This window comes from Argiope bruennichi, chromosome X1 (genome assembly GCF_947563725.1).
Source record: "Argiope bruennichi chromosome X1, qqArgBrue1.1, whole genome shotgun sequence".
In the NCBI taxonomy this organism is placed as follows: domain Eukaryota; kingdom Metazoa; phylum Arthropoda; class Arachnida; order Araneae; family Araneidae; genus Argiope; species Argiope bruennichi.
The window spans coordinates 100,456,866-100,479,431 of NC_079162.1; the positions used below are offsets into that span (position 1 = coordinate 100,456,866).

The 22,566-nt window shown below is 31.3% G+C and overlaps 1 long non-coding RNA gene across 1 annotated transcript in view; it reads left to right on the forward strand.

The window, feature by feature from the left end:
- The first annotated feature begins 21,245 nt into the window (after positions 1-21,245).
- The window catches only part of LOC129958097 (uncharacterized), a 65,923-nt gene continuing 64,602 nt past the window's right edge, over positions 21,246-22,566 (forward strand). The window contains exon 1 of the long non-coding RNA XR_008783141.1: positions 21,246-21,477. This is a non-coding gene — a long non-coding RNA (uncharacterized LOC129958097). The remainder of the gene's footprint in view (positions 21,478-22,566) is intronic.

A 22,566-nucleotide genomic window follows, 5' to 3' on the forward strand; every position in this document is an offset into this window, starting at 1 on the left:
TGCAATTTCCAAGGAGGGAGACATACATTATTTAAAAATCTGAAATTTCACTTCAGAGTTGCTATAAGGACTTCTAGGATGAATTACTATTAGGATGTTGCTACTAGGATGAATACTATTAGGATGTTCTACTAGGATGAATTACTATTAGGATGTTGCTACTAGGATGAATTCTATTAGGATGTTCTACTAGGATGAATTACTATTAGGATGTTGCTACTAGGATGAATTTTCAGATTAATTTTTCAATGAATGTTTCTTATTTCAGGGATGGTTTTTCTATTGATTTTTTTTCAAGAGGTTTTTATTTTGATTATATGATTTTAAACAATAAATATTTATCATGTATTCTGAGTCTTTTAACGAGTTTGCTTACAGATATATTTGCTTATAAAATAAATTGACGTTTACGCAAACTATCTTTTATATTTATTACAACTACACCAATAAATACTTATATGTACTTCCATTTGTAGTAGCTCTTTTTATTACAATTTCTTTAAAAAAAATAATTTATTCGCTCCGAAATAAGTATTTGTATCTATTCGACTATCAGATGACAGAGCAACACAGAGAAGATAATGCAAACCTTTTTATTCTTTGCTGTTTGTTTAATAGTCTCTTTTCCGCTTCTTGTAATTTTTTCCAGAATTCATACATCCATCAATTATACTCTTGCGATCGAGGAAAACTCTTCCATCAATATAGATTTTGATACTGTTAATCTTAAAAAGCATACCCATTCAAGGGGGGGGAGGGGGTAATAATATTTGAACTGCCCAGAATTTCCAGATACTCAGATAAGGTGGTTGGCCCAGCTGTCCCTTAAGGCATCGTAGATTGGGAACCATGCAGCTGTAGTTTATAGAAATTATGTGTTACTAACAATAGATTTTATTAATTAAAAGGGGGGGGGGTAATAATACCTGGAATATTTCATAGATTTGACTGTCCGCCTGTTTTCATTGTAGCAATGTATTTTGAATTAAATGATTCCTACATTAAAAACCACTGGAAGATTTTAAACATAATAGACATAAGAAGACATAATATATGACACTATAATATAAATATGAAGAAGACGTAGTAAAAATATTTCCTACTTTCTGGCTTATATCAAAATGTTTGCTCTCTATTTTGTCATCAAATACTACATAATTGTATCATTTCTTTTGGATAATTTCTTTCATAATGGATAGCTTATGCTTATGTTTTCTAAACATATCCTTATGTAAATCTGGATTTAGAGATTCAGTGCCACAAAAAGATTTACCAGATCCAATGTGAAATTTAAAATAACTGAAAAAAGTGCGAAATAGAAGGTTTAAACTGACATCCATTAATCATTAACATCTAAATGACGGAAGTTGAAATTCCTTTTTCCACACGATGACACGGTAAAAAAAAGGAGGGAAAAAATCCCGCCCTTTTCTGCGAAATATAATATTCGAAATGGGAGTTTCTGAGTATAGGTCAACGAAAAAAAAAAAAAAAAAATAGTAATATAGTATTGTCACCGGTGCCAGAAAACAGTTTCTATCTTTTTATCACTATCTATGGAAGAGAGTTTATTTATTCGTTTACTGTTTTCGAAAAAAGGTACCCTCCTTTTCAAAACCACCTCTTCCTAATTCTAAGTGGAAAGATGCAATTATGGAGCTAGAGAGGGGGGGAGGGGAGGATTCTGTTAGGAACAGCTGTCTCACCCTCACCTAACCGATGGAATTGTACATGACCTACAGGTAAGCCAACTGCTCGAATTTCAGACCGGTTTTACCGCTGTGATCCGGTCTTTTCAATATCCAGAAAATGGGATCCGCTACACAAGTATTTTTTATATGTATATTTTCTTTCTTTCCCCATCGCACATGACTTCAGCAATGAAGCGGTTGCCATCTGTGCGTCCAAACCCACCAAAGTCTCGTCATATTTAACATAAAATTTCGAAACAGATCACAACAAAAGTCATTGCGGTCATCTTATTAGTACCAATTACACGCCTGAATAATTCATTGAATTATGTTCGAGATGTTACATTGGTAATAGGGTTTGTAGGATATGCTTTCGAAATGATGTCCCGAAGTTCAACCTTGCGTCAACTGTTTCAACTTCGATCACAATATATTAAGATGCTGAGTGTTTTCTTCCTCCTTTCGTTTTCTTGCATTATCAAAAAAACTTCAACAATAAATTTGATCTCTTTCCTTCCGCTAGTATCTAATAGAAAAATGTATTTACTATAGAGAGTTTTCTCTACAGTAAATACATTGTGTTGACAAAAATCTTTACTACGTTTTCTATTTACAAATAAGTGGCTCGAAAAATATATTAACTAGGAAATTCTGCTTTCAAATCCTATATCTGATAACAATGCAGGAAGTAAACAATTTTACTTCAAAATATACAGTTAAAACATATTTGTATCTTTCTCTTTAAGATGCTATTTATATGCAAAGCAAATACTTTTGTAGTAAATTGGAATTGTATTTTGAAAGATTTATTTAAGAAATAAGCACTTTCAATTGTATTTGAAGTGTCCAACTTTTCCGAAAATAGTTTGTTCCAAACAGACATAAAAACTAGGATCTGCACCTGATGTCAAATGACGGTGCACATAATAGCAACATAATTTCTACGCGTTAATCTTTCATCGGATGTCTTGAGGTCCACGCTGTCTTCTAAATTATCTTCACCACTCAAGTTGTTCTATGGAGTATTCAATGCCAACATTTATTTTCACATTCCACTTGTATTCATATATGCTTTATATTTCTACTACTCATAAAAACATTCCTTATGAGTTAGTAAGTGCAACAAAGGCTTCACTGAAGAAAAAGTTCCTATAACAGAGAGAAAAATCAATTCCAGAGGAAAAATTAAAGGCATATTAAATCATACAAAAAGAAAAAATACGACAGTCGAAGTCATGCCAGCAGACAAAACAAGCATATGGAGTTTTGTACCATGCAAGATGGAGATAAAGTGGAAGAAATGTGTTGACAATAAAACTTCTAAAAGTTAAACTAAAAAAAATATAGCTTTAAAAAGAAATGTTAAACAGGTTTACAGGTTTATTACAATATAGACGCCAAAGAACAACAACAAAAAACAAATAAAATCTATTGTTGTGAGAAAAATAATAATAATAAAAAAAGATTTACAAAAAAAAAAAAAAAAGACATAAACAGAACTTACGATCTAAATAATGAGGGGGAAAGGGTTTTTACATAATGCACATGAGTCAAAGATATTAATTTACATAAAAAAAAGAGAAGGCAAGGTTATCTTAATATTCTATAAATTATTTATTATTACTCATAGATATGAGTTATTTATTTGTACATAACATTATCAAATATTTGACATACTATATCCCATCACTAGAGAAGCAACATAGTCCATTAAGCGATATTCGTTTATGTGTAACAATGGTAACTGGGTTAGATATTAATTAGTATCGCAATTTAGCTTTTATTGAATATTTAACTTTTGAATATCTGAGAATGGAGAGGTAATTTTATTAAGGAATATAGCATTTGGGAATATAAGACACAGATTTTTCTAGATAGAAATAATTTTTTCTGAAAAAGAATTTCAAACTGGGATGGATTTCGGAATATATTTCCCAGGAATTGTGTCGATACTTTCTCTGCTTATTTTACTAAACTGCGCATTTGTTTCTTTAAATCCCAGTATAATGCCGAAAAAAAAAACAATTTTATACTCTTACTTTGAAGAAAATTCAAGTGAATTGGGTTTCCAACCAGTAATTAATTTTAAAAAAATACGATTTTATTCTTATTAGGGAAAGAAGAGTAATTTCAAATAAATTAGTTTAAGTTTTCAATTCTATAAATATTATTTATAGTTTGAAGGTTTTATTAGTAATTCAATATGGAAATATTACATTCCACCTAAATTCTGGATTGCTATATTTGTTTCATAATAATCTTTGAAAACTATAAATGCAAAGCTGAATGTACTATTGAGTTTGTAATCATCTCTTAAGAATAAGAGAGGAAAGTTATCTTTAATTGTAACCTATTAGTTTAATAAGGCATCTTTCAAAAAAATTGAACTATCAATAAATTGGGTGAGAGATACAATGGGCATTATCTCTTTATATCTTGTCTGCATTCTTGATTTTATTATTATGAAGCATGAATATGTCAATAGCTGAAAAGCTAGAAATGGCATAATTGTCTTCATCGCTTGTAGTTTGATAATCAGTTATAACACTGATGAATATTTTTTTCTTTTTATAAAAGCCTGCAGCCCATCTTTTTCAAAGTAGAGCTCTAAATTCTTGAATTATTATTGATAAATAGAACGAGAACTTACATATGAGAGGTGCGTCATTATATTGTAATTAAAAGCTAGTTTTACTTCTTTGTTTATCCCGAGGAAAATTAATTCACATTTGTTGGATAGATACATAATATGTTGCTTCAAACAAAATTTTCTATCTAAGATAACAATAAGAACACCAGACTTTCATAAAAAAATGAAGAGGGATATAATTGGTGAAAGTGATAATTTTTCTCACATTCTAGATCATAATTCTCAACTTAGTAGCTGGAATTTGAATTTATATTCATTCGACAAATGGACTTTGTACCTTGAAAATGAATTTATATTCATTTGACAAATCGACTTTGTAGCTTGAAAATGAATCTATATTCATTTGACAAATTGACTTTGTAGCTTGAAATTGAATTTATTTTCCTTTAAAAACTCGACCTTGTAGCTTGAAAATGAATTTATATTGTTTTTACAAACTTGATAAGAAGTGTCAGCCATTGTTCTTTGCTTGAAATTGGAAGTGTGAAAACGAAAACAGAGAAAACTTTAAGTCCAGTAAAATTTTGATAATATACGAGTTGGAAAATCCATAAGCAAACCCCGATTTCTTTCCGTAAAAATTTCTACTTTGAAGAATGACCTTATAATAATGCTGTGATTCCATCCTTCAGGAAGATTTGAATGAAGTAATAAAAATGATGTCAAACAAACTTTTCTGAAGACATCTTCTAACATGTCCAATTCATCTGAATTGGTATTTAACGACTTGCGGTGGAGAGGCTTGCTACGCACGTCGAGATCCTTTTGTCTCAGAATCACCAATTACGTGCTGCACACTTCAGAAGACAATTGTCACAGAAGTAAAAATGATGTTCGCAATCCATCGACTGAAATTGTTTGTCGGAACACAGTATACAGCAGTCTTAGGTTGAAAATTGAATACAGTATACAGCAGTCTTAGGTTGAAAATTAATTCATTAAGGAATCTTTTTCCAGTTTCTATAAGATATCGGATACATTGTGTGACCTTGGTGCTAGTTACAGTGGACGGTTTTAGCACACTCTCATGTGAATTTCTTGCCACCGCAAGTAGTTACGTCAAATTCTAGGGCATAGCGAGTATTCCAGGAAATCGAGATATCCTGTTTGACCTCTTCAAAAGCCTCCTTAATATCTAGAAATTTCAAGATTTTACAAATGTTCCTATTTGTGTTCTTTAAACCAATTTCATAAATTCGCATTGGGGGGAATTTGTGCAGTATAAGCTCAACCGTTTTATTAAAATATTGGGTTTTATAATAACACGAAAAGTATTCTTTTCTCTTGAATTTTAAAAGTCCATGCAAAAATGAAACGTATTTGCAGAATGCTTTATATTGTTTGAAATAGAATTTAATACTCACAAAAATAATCCATTTGTGTGGGTGGTTCAGGTATTAAATGTAATATCCAGTGAACAAAACTGATTATTTTTGCTTCTGCTTAGCTGAAAAATTATAAAGTTTTTCTCACAATATTTTTTCAATTTCATATTTGATGAGCTTATCCTTGCTTTAAAAATTGACGAGTTATATTTATTTTTTCAACACAAGATATTATTGTCGAGAAACTTACATTGTGCATTCCTCACTTTGGAATTTTTGCTTCCAGTTTTAATTTGTCTCCCTCATGCAACTGATTTTCATAGTTCATAAAACAATGTTTTGGACCCTTTGAATTTTAATCGAGTGGGAAATCAAATAAGAATAAGCCTCTTCACAAAAGGCGACAAGATCCTGGGTCCTGACTAAACAATATAGACAGAGGATGTTGACATATGATATGGAAATATTTTTAATTTTCTTTTTAAGAACATGTATATAGCTGTCATTGGAACATCAAAATTTAACAGGATTAGGAAGAGAGTAGTAAATATGGGCATGTAAGAAGCATTTTGCAGCTGATGAGTTCCAATTGTTGTCACGTCAAAGTAAACTAGAGATCTGAAAAGGAAATCATACCTTAAAGATAAATATAAATTCAGTGAATTTTATAACATAATTAATTTTAAACTTGCAACAGCATATACTATCCTGTTTCTTAGAATATTGAAGGAAATTTGATTAATTTTTCAAAATCAAAGTTAATATCATTTGGACATTTGAAATAATAAGAGAAAAATAAATAAGACAACAAGGGTATGTTATATATGTTAATAGTTTTATATAATATCACATTATAATAAATGTATTTCAGAACTAGGAATGTTGAAAATTTTCTTTTTCTAGAGCTTTAAATTATTACTCCCAGAATTTATTGTATTAAGAATTTCAGAATTCTGCTTAGAAGCTTTATAAGTCGTCTGCAGTATAGGAAGGATTCCCTTATAAAATGTGGCAAACTCGTCCCCGTTTATGGTATATATACTTAAATATTTAAATATACTCGAAGTTTACATAAACTTTGCATTCATTGACTAGACAGAGGAGGTACAAAGAAAAATATTTTCTTTAGACATCTAAAAAAATGGTTCCATCTTTAAGAAATTCTTACAAATGATACAGAGGCGCCTTCTGCTCGTTAAAAAATAATTGATAAAAGGGGAATTTTAATTTTGTTGTGTCATCTTGAATTTTTAGAGAAACATTACAGAGTTATTTCTTTTTGTAGATCGATAAAAATGCCACTAAATTTTCAACTTATCCTTTTTTAGGCTTTTCTTTATTATTTTTAATACATAATTTTTTTGTAAGAAAGCCATTTCTGATAATTGATTATTTTAAAGAGCCTTATAATTATTTTTATTTTATTATTTTTACATCAAAAAGGAAGGAGGAACAACTTCAGATGGAAGTTGATTTAATTTAGAGATCATCATGTCGATAAGCGAAGGAAACGTAGATGGAAAAAAAAAAGCTGTCAGAATTTTTATCTTGACAGCTGACAGTCTTGACAGTGTTAATAATCTGAATTAATGAAAAATGGATTTTTAGAAATGCTAATCATACATATGTTGTTTATTTAAGAGCCATATTCTGTAAAAGATTTAAATTTTAGCAATCAGTAAACACTTAAGAAATAATCAAAATTGAAAAGCCGTGTTTACAAATATCAAATATTTTAAAGACGATAAGCACATTGAAATAAGTTAATAAAATTCAATTGATAAAATAGATTTGTAAAAACTACATAATTAGTCATTTTCAAAGCAATTTTAAGCACTTTTTCACTGATATGTTTATTGATTGTAAAAGTGGAATTTCGCAATCTATTTTTTACCCATTTCCTGTACTAGTTTTTTGAAATATTGAAATATTTCATATAAGAAGACACACTTAATAGTGAATCGCATAAATATATGATTTTAAGATTTCACAATATTTATAATAATGTATGACAACTTATAAATTATAGATAAAAAAAACAGAAAATCGTTAAAATAAATAGTTAAATAGATTATTAATAGAGTACTGTTAAACAGGTTACAATTAAAATCCATTGTTACATTTATTTAATTCTAGGGCTTTCCTTTTATGTTGCTTTATACGCATAAATTAAATTTATGTGTGATTGTTTAAGACATTATTTGCATCGATAATAGATATCGATACATTTATTCTTGTATCAGTTATAATTCGTAATAGCATTTGATTATTTATTTTACTATATCAATTAATGGGTTATGTTAATGATAAAGATTTTTTCCTATCTTTCCATATCATTCATTTTAAGCATTTTTTGGAGCCCTTAGTTGTAAGCTTCAAGCTTTTACACCTTTCGAATAAAAGGGAAAAAAAGATTATTATCTTCGATTAAGTACACTAGTAAGAGTTCATTTTAAAAAATATTTTTTTACTTTTATTACTTTCTCGTATATGAAATATAAAAAAAAAGTATTATAATCGTCAAAAAATTCTAGCTTGAGCTTTAATGAATCTCCATTTTTCAGATCTCCCTGAATTCAAAAAACACATTTTTGGAAAATATCTGTCTGTGACAGAGATAACTCAAAAATGTTTTGAGTTAAACGACTGATATTTTGTATATGGAATTACAACTAAATTTGTAAATTTTTACACTAGTAAGAGTTCATTTTAAAATATATTTTTTACTTTTATTACTTTCTCGTATATGAAATATAAAAGAAGTATCATAATCGTCAAAAAGTTCAAGCTCGAGCTTTAACGAATCTCCATTTTTAAGATCTCCCAGAATTCAAAAAACACATATTTGGAAAATATCTGTCTGTGACAGAGATAACTCAAAAATGCTTTGAGATAAATGGCTGACATTTTGTATATGGAATTACGACCAAATTTGTAAATTTTTACAAGTTTTGAAAGAAATTTATTCAGAAGAAGTCTGTTTGTCTGGCGTTTCGAGTATAACTGAACTCTTTAACTATAAAATGCAAAGAGATTTTTAGGTAAAATTTAGTACCGGGGTTTAGCATCTAAAATATGAGTAGTTATAAAATACCAAATCAGTCAAACAATTGACCGTCTGTTGCATCTAAAAGTAACTCACGTCAATGAAATGTGGCATGTTACGTTGTGATATACCAAATGTTATTTGGTATGTTATGTTCATGGATTCGGATACGCAGTAATCGGTTTACGTAGTTGATATTTTCTTGTGCTATTCAAAATATGGCTATTAAATGAAAAATGATGGATAATTTCTGTTGAATGTGATGATCAAGTGTGGCTGAAACCCTGGTGTAACAATTTAACTGGTGTAACAGTTTTTGAATTTTATTTCAAAATTCTTTAGAATCTTAGAAGTTTTTAACTTTCTGAAGTGTAGTTGTGACAGAAACGCCCACTTGTTTGGGTAGACATTTTTTTCTGTGTTTACCATTTAAGAATATCTGCGTTCAGTGCATGAACTATTTGCAGGACTCGAATATTGTCCTACTGTATCACAGATTTCTTTATTGTGTAGACTCTTATTTTGCGATTTTTTTTGTTGCCAATTTTAAATTCCAGTTTATGGAAAGTGTCTATAAATGTGTTGAATATTAGTTGACAACAAAATTGTTTGGAAGTTTTCAGTTCTCTTTAGTGCATCTAATTAGAAGAAATTCTTGTTATACTTTAGATAGTTTTTTATTGCTAAAAAATTGATTGAGATTTTATTTGGACAGTTTTTTACATGCGTTTCTAATAATTCAAATTTAAAATTGGGAAAGCTTTCCAAATATTTCGTTAAAAGCTTGCTTAAGCTTTACTCTCTGTTAGCTCTGTTGGTGGGGGAAGTAAGGAATTAAATACAACAAAAAATGATAAACCCGAATGAAAAGGATACGAAAACAACACCATTGCTAAGACCTAAAGCAAACCTGCCTACACTGGTGGTTATACCAATTACAGAGACAATTGACTCATCGATTAAAATGAGAAAAACATTAGAAGCGAATATCAGCCCAAAGGAGATGGAAATTAAAATTATGGGTTTGAAGCCAGCAATGGAAAATGGAGTTCTGGTTCAAGTTGAAACACCGGAAATGGTAATAAAGTTAAAATATGCAATTAACAGTCATACAAATTTGCAAAATGTATGCAAGGCTACTACTCCACAGAAAAGAATGCCTCAAATCATTATATATGATGTGGAAAAGAGTGAGAGACCCAGGGAGTAGGAGGAATTGAATTTTCTCAATCAAATCAAGCCAAGCAATGGCATAGTAGGGAATATGCGGGTTCTATATAGGAAAAAAAGGAAGAGGCAGCTCGTCTCACTGGGTTATAAGTTTGGACCCGAAAGCGTTCCGAATAATTAAAGATAAAGCATAACTACAGTGTGGTTTCGGATCTTATAGTTTTAGAGAATTTGTGGAACCCCTTAGATTTTTTAATGTCTCAAATATGGGCATGTTCGATCTAAATGTATGCAAAAAGAAGATAGCTTCTCCAAGTTCTTGGAAATGCATAACTATAAAAATTGCACAAAGCAAAATCTAGAATGCAGAAACTACAAAGAGTATCGCAAAAGAACAAAAATTATGATTCGAACGGATCATATTGCAACATCGGAGCATTGCCCTGTATTTATCAGGGAGAGACATCAGTTGATTAAACAGACGAATTATGAATAATAAGCCTTTCAATGATAATTCTTGGCGTGTTATTCAACATAATATAGGTCGGGGTAAATTCTCAAATTTGTTTGGGGACAAAATTCCAGATGTTTACTTGTTACAAGAACCATATACAATGAAAGGAAAAATAATAGGACTTCCCCTAGGATGGAGAATAATTACTCACCCTTACGGGAAGGCGATAATAGCAGTAAGAAACCAAGATATTTCTGTTTTGACAAGATTTACTTGCGAAAACATAGTAGCGCCAATTTATCAGTGAAAAATAGTGAAATTACTGTGGTATCGGCATACTTACCACCGACTCACAATAAAGAAGAAATCTGCAAAGAACTTGAAAATCTGTTTGAACAGTTGAGGACATCATCCATACTTATTGGAGGAGATTTCAATCTTCATAGTCGTCTGTGGGAAAATGAAATTCCCGATCATAGACCACAAGATGAAGTCGGCTCATTTATAGAATTCATTTTTAAGAAGAACCTTGTTATTTGGAATGATCCAATCTCATTGCCAACGTTTCAATCTGCACGTGGAAGAAGCTGGATTGACGTCACTTTATAAACTAAAGACCTGCATGACAGAACAATGGGCTGGAAGGTAATCCAAAGTACTCTGAGTGACCATGGCTTTTTGGATTTTCAAATTAATATGGGTGGTAAAGTTTTTTCAGCAGAAAGATTTAAATTAAGCAAGTGGAAAATTCAAAAAATTAGTTCTCAAGTGGCTGAAAAATATGCTAATATAAGATAAAGAATGCAAAGGATAAAAACTAAAAAAGATTTAGAAGTATGGGTTAAAGAATTTACAGAATTCATTCAAGGAATTAGCCAAAGATCAAACAGTAAAGAGACAAATCATCTCAGGGTCCCCTGGTGGGACACTGAACTGGAGAAACAAAGAACACTGACAAGAGCCTTGCGGCATAGATACCAAAGTTTTTAAAACACTGAAGAGAGAATGAAAAGAAGACAAATTTATAAAAATAATGAATCAATATACAGAGGAATGTTAAGAAAGAAAAGTATAGAATGCTTTGAAAAGTTATGTAGCGAAATAACGAGAATGAACCCTTTTGAGCTACCTTATAAATTAGCGGCAGATAAAATGAAAACGAAAACAGTTTTGCACTGTGTCAAAAAACAGGATGGAACAAAAACCAAAAATACAAAAGAAACTATTGAAATTATTTTGAGATGCCTTTTCAAAGAGGAACAGTCCCAACAAGAAAGTAAAAAGCAGAAGAAAATGAGGGAAAGTATTGAGGAATATAAAACAAAAGAAAAAGATAAAATATTCACAATAAATGAAATAAGAACAACGATTAATAAAATGACTAAAAAGGGAACACTTGGCTTAGACAACATCCCAATGGAGATGCTTGCTGAAAATAACAGAAAGAATCCATTCCTACTTTTAGAGTTATACAACAAGTGCTTAGAATTAGGTACGTTCCCTAATCAGTGGAAGGTTGCAAAACTGATTTTAATTCCTAAAACTAATAGAGACTTAGAGGATCCTAAATCCTATAGACCAATTTGTTTGCTAACAACAGCAAGTAAAATTTTGGATAAACTGATAACTCAAAGAATACAGCACTTATTAACGGCACAAAATAGAATACATCATGATCAACATGGTTTTAGATGTAACCACTCTTGTGAAACAGCCCAAAATGCACTATGGAGTAAAATAAAAGGCGCGATGAATCAAAAACTAAAAACAACAGTTAAATCTTTGGTTGTAGCTGGAGCATTTGATTCGGTATGGAGGAAAAGCATTTTATATGCCCTTATAAAAATGAATTGCCCGAGCAATCTTTTTGAAGTGATTAAAGATTACTTAAATGAAAGAAAATGTATTTACCAAGATGGAGAGAATAATTGGGAATTTATAATGGATCGAGGAGTGTTACAGGGCTCATGCAGCGGGCCGTTATTCTGGAACTTGGTTATGAATTCAGCATTTAAAATAAATCTTCCAGTGAACTGCTTTATACAGGCATATGTCGATGATGTGCTACTAATAATCTCGGGAAAAACAAAAGATGAACTAGAAATTAAAGGAAAACAAATAATTTGTAGGCTAGTAAAATAGGGCAAAATACATAAAGAGTTTAATGAAAAAAAAACAATTCAAATGCCTATTACATTTGGAGAACGTTGATTTTGATCGTTGGGTTTGATTGATTTGATTGTTTTTTATGGCGCAAGGGCCAATACTGGCCAAGCTGTGCCACTTGGGAGTTACATGTGACAGTAAATTAACATTCACGTCACATTTTAGCAAGGTAAAGAAAAAAGTGGATGTATTAACATATAAACTAGTGACAGCTGCGGATAAATTTTATAGAAAAAGGAAATACCATCTAAGAAGAATCTACACTGGGGGCCATTGAGCCATTTGTTCTTTTCTTGCACGGAGCATTGGAACATAGGCTAAATGTAAAGAAAATCAGAGAAACATTAAATTCAATCCAACGGCGCCCTCTCATCATTATGTCTGGGGCATATAGAACAATTTCTACAGAAGCCCTTCAAGTGATAACGGGAATTTTGCCAATGGACCTCTGAGCAACGGAAATATTCCCTAAATTTCAAATAAGAACTGCTAGTAATTAAGTTAAAATAGGAAACAAATGCTTCAGCAAAAAAGATTATGAGATACATTTTGACAAGTTCGAACAACATCCTGCAGAATCGTTTATTCATGGTTTTCAAATTAAAATCCCAGGTATGGATGGAATAGAAATTTTTACAGATGGTTCAAAAGATGAAAATAAAGTAGGAGTTGCAATAGTAGTATACTACTATGGGAAAGAGATAGATAAAAGTCTTGTGAAATTATCGAATCATACCACAAGTTTCCAGGCAGAAGTGCAAGCTTTAAAGATGGCCATTGAATATTGTGAAAGGGTGGAGGACGGACAGAAGCGCTCAATTTTTTCAGATTCTCTGTCAGTCCTACAAGCCATACAATCATCTCACAATTGTAATAAGAAAATATGGACGATAAAAGAAAAGATAAAAAGTGTAAAAACTAACAAGTGGATAGAGATGAATTGGGTTAAGGCCCATATTGGGATATATGGTAATGAAAAGGAGGATCAATATGCAAAGTTGGCGGCACAGAAAGAGAGTGTTGATATGGTTGTCCCCAAATCAAATGGTGTCTTAAAATTTGAATTAAGAGAAGAAATAAAGCTGCAATGGTTTGACAGATGGTATATGTCCAAAAACAGAAGAGTAACTTTCGATTTTATTCCTAATCCAGAAATAAAAATAAGAAGATACCATCCACTGATAATTCAAATTATATCAGGACACGGGAGATTTCCTGCATATTTTCAAAGATTTGTAAGAATGCGGGAAAATAAATGCAAATTGTGGAGGAATCGGTACTGTTTACCACTATTTAAAGGAATGTATTGAAATCTCGGAATTAAGAAAAAAAATCTGAAAATTATAAATAATGACTTAAGTATAGTACTGATAGTACCAGGTAATCTTAAAACACTGAAGGATATGATGTCAAAAATTGTCAGCTCTTTACCAACTATTTGAGAGTTTGTAGATAAGGAAGAAGGACAGTAATTGACCATTTTGTGGCCAATTACCTCGAAGAGAATGTCATTTTGACAAATCGGTCAATGCAAGGATGGACAGTGCTGAAGATAAAGCAGTCGGCCACAACAAATTTTGTCAATACTGCTACGTTCAGTGGTGGTGGGGTGGTCGGCTGTACGCAAGAAGAAGGTATGTTTTATTGGGATTTGAACTGCATTTTTGTATCAAATTTTGATGTCAATCAACTGGCAAAAAGGTACCGAAAATATATGTTCTCGGAATAGATTCAATAAAAGTGCTAGATTTAGACCCAAGATTTATGTTTCGTAACTATCATTCACCAATGGCATGTAATGGTGAAAGATAAATGGTTTCACAATTTGAGACCTTACTCAAGGTCCACAATTTTATACAGAGGAAGTGATATAAAATCGTTATTGGAAAAAATTCGAGACATTTTGAGGCTACCACTTCCAATGGTTTAAAGCTAATGAAGTAAGTTCACTAATATATATATATATATTTGTTCCAGAAGTTTCTAGAGGTTTCGCAGAAGCACATATCATCAACTCATGTTTCATCATACTCATACAATTAATGTCTACTAGCCCTGTTTCTATAGATGTATAAATAAATGAAATTATTAAAAATTTAACGAGGTTTTTTGATTTAATCTAATCCTCAATATTTAGAAACTAATTTAAAAAACTAATTAATACGTTGCTTTTCTGAAAAATGGACCCAACTTATTTACATAAATTCAGTACAAAAATAATGCTACATTGTTTCTATGGAAAAGAACTAAATTTTCAAAATGTGGTTAACACATGAAAAAATTCAAATATTACTTATAGACTCATTTAAAAAATTCCTTAACTCTTATACGATGCTAGTGTGTCATTTTTCATTCTGCTCCATAGAAAAGTATTCTCTATGCTTCCCCATAATTAAATTAAAAGTCTTTTAAAAATATTTATTACTAACTATAAAGTAGTAAGAGACTATTATTTCTTGCATTATTTTGAATAATTTGCTTTTTCCTGTGGCTTAATATTCTCCAGATGTTGAAGATACTAGCTATGCGTATGTGCTTGATTAGAGAGATAGAGAAAGAATGAACATTTTCAAGGTCCTCCTACGTATTAAAACGTGTAACAAATTAAATATATCGCATTTTCTTCATCTGTGAGTCAAGGAAATATTTATAAGTAACAAACATTAAAAATACCGGATCATTCACATTTTACATAAATAGTTTTACTTCATTATTTTGTCCTGTTGGAAATGAAATTCGGCACAGAATTTTAACGGAGTAATCTTGTATTAAGAAGTAAGATAATGCATAATATGCATTTTATTCGTACAGTCATTGATTGGTTCATTTTTTCTGGCGCAAGAGCCACGTTTGGCTATGCTGTGCCAAAACAGTGCCATTGTTTTAAGGAGTGAGATAAAGCATAATATGCATTTTATCGGTAGAGCCATTGGTAGGCTAGTTCGGTTTTTTTTTGAAGCAAGAGTCACGTTTGGCTATGCTTCGCCGAAATCAAGCCTTTGGATAATATTTTGTATTGAATGAGATTACTCCTGTTTCTATGAGCAACATACGTCCACCATCTATATAAATATCTCGAGCTATTTCAGTATTGTTTGTTGTTGTTTCTTATGGCACTTGCCATGGACAAGCCCGCTGTTACGAAGACAGCGATTTTAAGCCGGTGGGCGAGTGTCTCTTGTTTTTATAGTAGCGCCATCTATGACCAAGAGAAAGACTTAGCTACTCACAAGTCACAACCCTTTTTACGGGGCGGACTTCATTCACTAATCCACAGATCATAATTTAGACCTCAATCAGAGAACGATCACCCCTGATCCAGTACCCCCAGTGGTATTACTCTCGACATGGAGGACTATGTGACCACGACAGATTCATACGCGCGTTAGCCACCAAGCAATCTTCGGCCAGCGGTGTTCGAACTTGCAACCTAAGGGACGCGAATCTAACTCTCCACCAACCAGGCTATCCCTGCCCTCAATATTATGTGATCAATAGCCTTAATTTGAGAGAGGAACGATTACGGTTAAACAAAAGCATATTAATTTTTGCAATTATGGATAGAAGCATGACTGGCTGAATAACTTATAGCAAATGTCACCACTGCCAGTCACTAGTAACCGGGTTTTGCGCTCATTATATTTATGATTTTAAGATATTGGCTCAATAAGTTATTTTTTAAGTTGCTATAAAATAAAATACAGGTAATTAAATTATAGTAACCAGTAAAAAAATTATTAAAAAAAAAAAACGGCTACCAGCACCCATGATAATTTTAACGAGGATTTGTTTGATATATATATCTTCCTTTCTCACCATCCTACTTAAAAAAAGAGCCCAAAAATGCAAAGAGAATCACCTGGGAAATAAATAAATAAATAACGAAAAAAACACCGAGCAAGCTATTGTTCCAATGAACACACTCTCTATCCGCAATGAAAGGTTCTGTTATGTTGAAACAAGCTGATGCCACTCATCATGCAGGTCATCAGGTACGTACAATAAGCATGAGACATATTGCCCTCCATTCAATGAGACACAGTTACATTTGTCACTAGGGCAACCAAAACAAACTGCTGAATTGTTATTTTTGGCAAGAAAAAGAAGAAATTATTGCCAGAGAAAAGGAATTGATTGTGTAAGAATGTTAGAGTAATAGTTAGTTGGTTGATATCATTCGTGTGTGAAAAATCTATTGCAGCTGGCAATTGTCTACGAATACTATGTGCTAGTTTGGGAGAACCATTGTGTTGATATGATTGCGATGAAATTTAATTTCTTTTCCCTTTCAGTATCTGTATAGTCTGCTATTGTAAATCGTCATTCGTTCGTATCTGATGAGATATTTCCGAAGTTGCTTCTCCGTTTCGTTATTTTTATCAGCAAAATAACTTTAAACGCTGTTTGATTGCCCATCAAGTATTATAATTTTTCTCACAAAATGTTCTCCTTGGACGTTTTATATCAGCTAATAATATCATTTTCGTTATGGTTTAGAAACCACAATGACCTAGTGTCAGAATATCAGCTATATGATCTCGAAGTGGTTCGAGCAGGAACTGTCGTATATTCAGAACAGGTGCACATTAAATAAGTCGACCATCTAACTCTCCGACCCACCACGAAGGCACACGGATTTAAACCATAAAACTGAATGACCGGACCGCCGCAACAGCAACATTGGCGGGAACTGTGGTTAAATCCTAAGGGCCTTCACCGGCCACGGTACAACCCCCCCCGAAGGAAGTACGTCCCGTCATCGATGGGAAGAGTCAGATCCCCCACCTATTAGTGTACCCTCCAGGGTGGCGAGATCCAACCACCATGCCGGAAGCATCTCATCCTCATTTCGAGGTGCCCCCCCCATGCGGTTGTGCACATTAAATAAGTGGATTTTCAGATGCCTTCACATTTGTGTGGAGGGAAAGTTTAAAAGTAGCATGCTGGTTCAAGTGTTAGCTTCTAACTATAGTTCAAAATAACGAACATCATCCACAAAACCCTGGTATATCTTTGAAAAACAACAAACAGTATGAATCTAGAAAATGAATCAGCATGGTAATAAGTAAATTATTTACCACATTTTAAATGGAAATACAAAATAACTTATTACTTTTTGTCTCTTGGCCAAAATGTGATTCAATAGATTCTCCTCAGAAGATAATTGATTTAACATTCTCACTCATATTGATTTAATATTCAATAATGAATACAAACAAATGAAATTTCACAAATCAGCGATTGTCTAATTTATATTTTCCATATTGTTCAAATTTATATTCTCCATAATTTAGTTTATATTTTCCATAATGATTTCCCATTTAAAACTCTTTTCACTGAAATTCTGAAATAATATGTTACTACCAAAAATATATTAATAATTTTCTCAATTTGTATCAGTAAATCAGATGTTTTCAGTCTTCTGGGGGATTATAATGCTAGAATTTGCCCCAAAGATGGATTTATCAACTTCATTTTAAATAATTATAATCTTGTCATGTACCACTTCCGTTTTGTTTTCATTATAACAGTATTGTCTTGTAGTTGACTGGTATCCAATGACTTTGAAAAGAAGTTATAGATTTAATATCTGAATATGGAAATTTAAGACTTTCAGTGAACGGTGTATTGCAATGTTTAATTCGAATTCATTCTTTATTTGAAATTAATATCACCAGTCTTATAATAACCTGTAACTTTAGTTCCATCGCCAAAATTCTTTCTTTCATTTTTTTGGTCTCTCACATGGTCCATTTTCTTGCAGTTAGGTTAAGGAACGTGCATTCATTCGCAATTAGGTTTTTCTTATTACAGATAGCTGCTAAAATTTTGAAAATTAATATGTTTTATGACAAAAAGATCACATTTGTTTTGATGCAGATATGAGTAAGGATTTGCGATTGTTTTTAAGTGACATATTATTTTTACTTGTAACATATTCAAAGTTCCTTTTACATTAAATTCATTTGATTGTGATTGCTTAATGTTGTTGTCTATACTTTCATATATTTTGGATTCTTTCTTTAAAATAGTTTCTTTTTAAATTATCCTTCTACAGGAATTTCTGCAGTCAAACTTGAGAACCCGTCTTGAAAACAACCTTAAGAGGTTTTGTAAATTGATGAATTGCTTTAAATATACTTCTTTATTTAGTGATTTTTGCATATTTCTTTTGGCACTAAAGCAAATATAAGACAAAATATATTGTGGCAATACAATCTTTGAAGTGGAGTTTTTAGTTCCACTTTATCTAACATATCTATCCAGTTCCATGAGTCAAAAATTCATGATAAAAGAGAATTACAGCATACTTTATTAGTGAAACTCATCTTTGAGTTTCAAAGCAGTATTAAAGGAAATATCTTGATAATTCCCAAGACACACTGCTTTCCTGGTGCAATTTCAGGTGAAAGCCAGAAAATAGAAGTGAGAAATTAGCTCCAAGAAATCAAGATTAGAAATTAAAAGTATGCATTGTTCTGTCACTTTTTAAATAAAGCTGATTGAAAATACCATCTGAGAAATTCATAAACTTTTTCAATCAATTCATGTTCTTCAATCAAGTCATGCATTACCCGATTAGCAACTGATGAGTATACAATCACTGTGGGAAGATGTATCTATAAGTTGCATTTTACATGTCTGAAGAAGTAGACTCTAATGCATGCTTGTCGTTTCTAACATGTGATTTAAAATATTATTTTGTGAAACACATTTCATTTTTTCTGACCAATTTTTTATTCATGCTTCTCATAGCTTTCAATATCAATTAAAGCATCTTTCTCCACCCTTTTTTTTTACAGAGAAACATTTCATAAATGTATTGTTTTGCCAAGAATATACCTTTTTTATAAAGAAAAATCTTTATAAGCATGCATTAGAATAATTTACTTTATTTTTGTATATTGTTTAATGGTCAGTTTTAGACTGTCACTTTTTCTATACCTAGTAGACCTAAATAGCTACAATAGCTTAAAATAGCTACAATAGCAATAGCTTATTTAGTATGCTAATCTAAAAACCAAACCTTATACACGTTTTTGGTAGTATTTGTTGCATTCCGTTCAATAATAGAGCTCCAATATTAATCTATAATTGAGAAACTGTTTCGTTAAAATAAATATATCCTGCGTAACGATCGGAAAAATATTTTATTTATAAAATTCACAAATGAAACGAAAAATGACATAAATTTTGAAGAACATTCAAGATAATATAAATTTTAAACTACATTTGAACTAAACTCCGTTCAACATTAATTCTTTTTGTTGCTTCGTTCTTCTTTTGTTAGTTCTTCTCAATAGCAGGTAAGTATAGTAATAAATTCTCCCAAATCGACGACAGATGTCTTTTTCAACAGATTCACGACTGAGATAAATCCAGCTTTGATTATCAGGAAAAGATCTTTCCCATCTGGGGTCGTAAAAACTATATCTTTTAAGAATACAGAACTATCCATTACAGTTTACCGGAATGAATAGAGATCGGCGCATTTGTGGAGAAGATTGGATGAAACACTATTTCTTTTCTGTTATTATTATTATTATTTTGCATAATTATACATTATAAGGAAGCTTTTTAAAGGTTCATAAGGCTTTGTTTTCAATTTGTCAAAATTTTAAAAAATCGCTTTACGAATTTTGTTCAACTTGAAGCTTTTGGATCAGCATTTTCAGTTACGAAGATTTATTTAAAATTTTACAGCCTCATTTGATATGATTATATTCTTCTTCACCAAAATATCTGCACCATCACAATAAACTAAATGTTTTTTTTTTCTGCTTTCGTCAAAAAAAAAAAAAAAAAAAGTGCACTACTAATAAATTCAAATAATTATTCTCTTCGTTTTGTGTTTTACTCATGGCTGTGTGTGTAAAATGAATGAGATCTCACAAAACATTTATTCAGCTTCAAATTTGGTGGCGGAGTTTCAGTTTAGAGTTCCGATATGAAACTTTTAAAAAAATTTTGTGGATCAAGACCGACAGACTTTCAGAAGAAGACGAATTTGATTTAAAAATGCGGTCATATCTATCATTCAACTGATAAAACCGTTTACCAAACTTCATCCATCTAGAGCATAGCAGAAATAAGGTATCGTGTTTTCATATATACATAGTGGCAAGCAGACTTCTCTTTGACAGATCCAACCAATCATCTAATTTTGGCAATTTTAGTAAAAAAATGATGCACCAAATTCCGTTATAGGTTATAACATTCTGTTTTTGTTTAGTAATAAGTAAAAATAATTAAGCAAGCCATCTTTAAATGTAACTTTTAAATGTAGTTTATTTTAAAATAACTATAATTAATTACGTATTTTTATTTATTATTAGTTTATCTTCATTAGCTTATTTCCTATTAAAGTAAAAGTATACTTGAAAAACTTTATGTAAAAGTATATTTAAAGTATAAAGGTTTTCAAACAGAAACGGAACGTCAATCCTCCCACCTCCTCTCTTTTACACGCAATTTCCAATAAAAAGGAATAAAAAGTGGAAGACGTTTAAGTCCTTCTCTAAATGCAGAGCAGACATGAGACCATTTCGCTCGTAGCAATTTAATTTTTCTTTGCAAAGGAATCATATTAGCCAAATATTCGTGGCACACACACCCATTCAAATGAAACTCAGATATTTAATCCTTTGACGCTCGAGACCCATGCACAGAGATTTTCCTCTCGAAAGAGCAGCCTAATTAAAAGCAAAAGCTCTCGAGACTTTGAGACGAAAGAGAAGGGCAATTCAAAACCGGCATTACTCGATCTTTCTTAATTCTTCGCATCCTTGACCTAGACAGAAAAAATGAGATGCCGTAGGAAATGACTTTTTAAAGAATTTTATTTTCATACTCGTATCCTTTAGAAGTGTTGATGGGTGAGTTGAGCCATTAGTTGGATTTGAAACAGCGTTTCGAAATGATCTTTTCGAGAGGGGAATCATTTGGAGGAAACGAAAGAATGTGTGGAATTGAAGGTAATTTTTTTTTTCAATATGTTCTCAATTACAAATTTAATATCGATACCATATCCATCGATGATTTAAATTTCATGTTCAAATGTTATCGATATAATACTTAATTCGATTAAATTTATATAGTTGTCGTGAAATAATGAGACACCAATTAAAAATATTTGTTAAATTATATAAGTTTTTCAAGATTTAGGCTCAACCTGTATCAGTAATTCTGGGTCATTTTTGAAAAATTTATTCACTTCATTGTATCAACTTAGAAAGAACTATCTACTGTATACACATTCCACTTCACATTCTACTTTTTTAGTTTGTTAATCTCCTTTTCACTGATAAATGCTACATAATTCATAGTTTAATAACTGCGAATTGATGATTCTCACCTTTTAGAATTTAGTGTGGTCTAGTCGTTCCGTTTAACGTCTCTTCACTTAGAAGTGATTTAGAATCAACAGTTTAATAATTGTGCATAGATGATTGTTCAGCTTATTTATTGTCTCTTCACTTAGAAGTGATTTAGAATCAACAGTTTAATAATTGTGCATAGATGATTGTTCAGCTTATTTATTGTCTCTTCACTTAGAAGTGATTTAGAATCAACAGTTTAATAATTGTGCATAGATGATTGTTCAGCTTATTTATTGTCTCTTCACTTAGAAGTGATTTAGAATCAACAGTTTAATAATTGTGCGTAGATAATTACCCTTTTGAACGTAGTGTACCCTGATCTTTCAACTTATTCGTGGCCTCTTCACTCATAAAATGTCACAGAATCAGCAATTTAGCAACTGTACATCAATGTTCTACTCTTTTGAACTTTGGGTGCTCACCTAAAGATGAAAAATGGAATCAGTTTACCTCTTTTACAGAGTATCCATAGTTGGTTGGAAAGTATCCATAGTTATATCCATGAAAGTATCTGTAATTGGTAGAAAACAATAAGAGAGAAATGCAATTTTTATGACACCGAAATTAACAGAAATGCAACTAATTTTTTACTAAAAAATAATTTTTCTTCAAAAATTATTATTTTCCATTATTATTTATTATTACGTTTTATTGATTATTATTTTTCACTTTCTCATGAAGCAG